Source organism: Daphnia pulicaria, chromosome 6, assembly GCF_021234035.1.
Source record: "Daphnia pulicaria isolate SC F1-1A chromosome 6, SC_F0-13Bv2, whole genome shotgun sequence".
NCBI lineage: Eukaryota > Metazoa > Arthropoda > Branchiopoda > Diplostraca > Daphniidae > Daphnia > Daphnia pulicaria.
The window spans coordinates 18,769,582-18,773,419 of record NC_060918.1 but is presented as its reverse complement, the minus strand read 5'-3'; the positions used below and the strand labels follow the sequence as shown (position 1 = coordinate 18,773,419).

At 41.2% G+C, this 3,838-nt stretch overlaps 1 long non-coding RNA gene across 1 annotated transcript; it reads right to left on the bottom strand.

The window, feature by feature from the left end:
• Positions 1–918: 918 nt before the first annotated feature.
• Positions 919–1,807, bottom strand: LOC124344595. Its single transcript, XR_006919775.1, has 3 exons — positions 1,720–1,807; positions 1,369–1,620; positions 919–1,293 (listed from the first exon to the last, which is right to left on the bottom strand). It is a non-coding gene; the product is annotated as an uncharacterized LOC124344595 (long non-coding RNA).
• Between the last annotated feature and the right edge of the window lie 2,031 nt (positions 1,808–3,838).

The window sequence follows — 3,838 nt, the reverse complement described above, 5'->3', positions numbered from 1 at the left end:
GAACAATAGATTAAACCAAGAATTATTTTTCGCAAAAGCCTTAACAATACCTCCTTTTCTTCTTTAACTTCTTGATTCTTCGTTCTCCTTCCTTTAACGCCTACCATTCATCAGGGATTAAGGCGAAAAGCGAGGACAATATTCATATCGCACCTTCAACCGTTACCCTCATCCACCTTCCTTTAATTTTCGTACGCCGTTGTTACGACCATGATGAAGTTAACTAATCTTTCAATAGATGAATGATCCATGGCCAGCCGGTCAGTCAAAATCAAATCATAGATTTTTTCAACGTTTCAACAAACGCAGCGAATTTCCTCACCAGTGGCGCCCTGTGCGCCTGCATCTCCCTTGTCTCCTTTAGGACCAGCATAACCTTGTGGTCAAGGGGCACCAGGAGGCCCGGCAACGTACTTGGTTGTTCCAGCAGGTTCAGCCAGCCCAACAGCTCCTCTCAGCCATGGAAGGTATCTAAGTCAATGAACAATTATCGTGTGTGTACCAGTCAATTCGTCTATCGATCGAAATGTAATTACTAAAGAAAGCGTTCCCATTGATTTTTAATTTCTTCCAGTGTGCCGTTCTGTGAATGAAGTGGATTCATAGCGGCCCATTGATCGGCCGAAATGAAAGGAGCCGCTTGATTAGATTGCGGTCGCTGGTAGTGTTATTGTGGAGCAGCCACCGCCACGGCAACGATCAAGTACGGTAACCAACCAAGTACGGTTCACAGGTCTAACACCTTGATTCAGTCAAGCGCGCCCTTGGCAAAATATCAGAAGCCCAGGTGAAACTATAATGAATTATTTGGGGTGGAAAAACTATCAAGAGGCGATGTCAGCCAATTCACTGATTCCCCCCTCCCCTGACCTCGTATCAATCCCCACCCTTGAGGCAATAACGACACAGACAATGTAGTATTTTTTAACCAATAGACCACTTTGTATTTCAAAGGAATTCCCCGTGAAATAAGGGGGGAGATACATTTTTTCCCATCACCGTATAGAACACCTTGAAAAAAAAACTTTTTAACAACTGACATTGGAAATCGTTTTGGAAACAGAACATAATAAATTGGAATGTTAAGGGGAATGGTACTTGGGCGACAAAATTATTAGAATTTGAAGGTAAACAGCCGGTATAAGGTACCTAAATAATTTTAACAAATTTGATTTGATTTTTTTTTGTGTGTGATGTAGGATTAGAGATGATAAATAGCTGCTCCGGAGCCAGGCTGGGATAGGCATGTCATGGCATGTCGATGCATGCCCTACTTCAACGACAATTTTTCATCTAGAATTAAATATGAGATGAGATCAATAAAATTGCAATCCAACAAACTTCTGTATATATATAACGCTTGAGTACATGACTCTTGCAGCCAATCTCCTGCATTTTGTTTTCCTGCTGACTTTACGAGTTGACACTGAAGAATCATTTGGCCAGTAGAGAATATATTCCTCTTCAGAAGACATTTTTTCACCAGGGTGGTTGGAAAATACTGAATCATGCCCAACATCAAATGAACCATCTTCAAATTTAAATTTAAAAAATTGATGTGACGGATTTAACAACAATTCCAACATGGTGATGGACGAAGAATCCTCATCAAAGCAATACCTGCAATAATGGACTTAGTCAGTAACTTTCCACAATCAATTTTTCACAATTAAAACTGTATGAACAATATAAAGACTTAAAAAGAGAAAATATACTCACAATACACGAATATATAGCTGCTTTTACTGCCTGTATTCTAAAATACGCTCTGCAACAAACTGACGCCATTAAAAAAACGCCTCTTACAAGAGACAGTTGTGCGTGTTTGCCAGATATGCTAAATGAGATTGCGTATTCACGATTTAGGGGAAAATTAATTTAATGAATGGGATGGGATTGGGCAGGAATTGAGTAATTGACACTTTGTTTATAGCTAACTGTGTGAGTTTTCTCCAAGATATTGAGCAGATCACCAACATCGTCGTTGTGCAGCGTTCAATTTTATGTAATCAAATAATGTTGAGAAGATTGAGGTACCGCTGGCCAAGTGTCCGCCGGCGGGGCTAAGACACGACGTGAGCAAGGTTTAGACCAGTATGGTCACAAAAAACCAAAAAATCAAAAGAAAAGTGAGTGATCCAAAAAAGACTATGGTAAAATGAATTTAACGACTACTTGATTCCCGTCCATCCCTGCTGTTTGGCAATGGCGAATCTATGGAAGTGTTTGATGGTCCTGGTGTGTGAGACGCCGGGTTTGACGTGTTCGGAGGAAATTGCACGGGCCGGTTCGAGTGGAGCAGGGCCGTTTTCTTTGCATCCAATTCTGCTTGTTGTAGATTTAGGCGGGCGATTGTGGCTAGACGACACTCGGCTTGCTCAATGTTGTTTTTTGTTTCTCTTGCTAGATATCTGGCTTGAAATTGTTTGCTTTTTTCCTCTTCTAAAAGTTGAAATTCTTCTCTTTCGGCGGCGGAGAGATAAGCCATGAGGATTGGAGGGTTTGATCTTCTGTGGGCTCCATAGGGGCTCCGTCGGTGGCTTGAGTGCTGGCCTCTTGGAGTTGTATTTATCTGCTGGCCAGGTGTGGTGGCCTCGGTTCCACGGATGAGGTTGCATAAAAAGTATGCGCCTGGAGGGAGGATGCGCGCCAAACGGTTGTGAATTTCCCTTTGGTCGCCTGCCAGGGTAGAGGCGTTGAAACAATCCAGCAAGATTTTTTCTGCGTGGGCGATGCTGGCGTTCGATTGGGTCGGAGTCGTTATGACTTGATTTTTCGACTGCTTGTAGTGTGTGCTGGCCACTTCGTTCGAAGAGAATCGGCTAGCCTGGCAAAAAAATTTTCCCCAGTGATTTTTTCGGCTTGAAAGCGAAGGGAGGCTGCTCTGGCAGATGATTTGTGCCACGTGATTTATCTCACCTTTGAAACAGAGGGGAGAGAAAAGAATTTTTATATAGTCGCTCGTCGTGAGCATACTATAATTAAAAAAAAAAAAAACGTATCCACTTACCGTGAAATACTTGGGACAGTATTGGATTCCAAATACGCCAGGTTTGATTTATCATAAAAAAAGCCGATCCAGCGGGTGGCACCAAGACGATGAAGTAAAGTAAAGTAAAGACGAGAAAGGCACGACGAAATCAACGGGAAAACTGTATAACTTTATGGCAAAACATTTTGACAATGCCTTGCGTGATTTAAAACTACCAGACGAAATCCATAGGATGTACCGATCATATGAAAAATACGGAAATTCCTGGAAAGCAAGTGAATTAAGAAATGTTCTTCTTTTTTTCTCCCCAGTAGTCATGAAACCCTTACTACCTAATGAATACTACCGGCATTGGCTTTATCTTGTGAACTGCTGTAGATTGTTGCAAAAAAAGTCAATAACGCAAGAAGATCTCCAGCTTGCTAAGATGCTTTCTTTCGCTTTTATCTGAAAAATCCCAGCTTTATACGGCGTTGAACATGTTTCCTATAATGTTCACCTACTTAACCACATTGTAGAGGGCACGGAAAATTGGGATGCGCCTTGGGCATACTTTGCTTTTTTGTGTGAAGATGCGGGTGGCAGTATGAAAACTCAAATTCGTGGCTCCAAGTGTGTGGCCGGTCAAATGTTTGAACGTTTTACAGCAATGGAACTACTTACTACTTACAAAAACATTAATTTTATGACAGAGGAAATAATTTCTAATTTCTTTGTTTCTTGATTGGAGACAACAATGTCCTTTGAATCTCGAATAGAAAATTTGAAACCAATAGGGAAATTTAAATTTTAAAAGTTGTCTGCTGGCGAGATAACTGCTATTGAAAATTGGTTTAAAAACGCCGA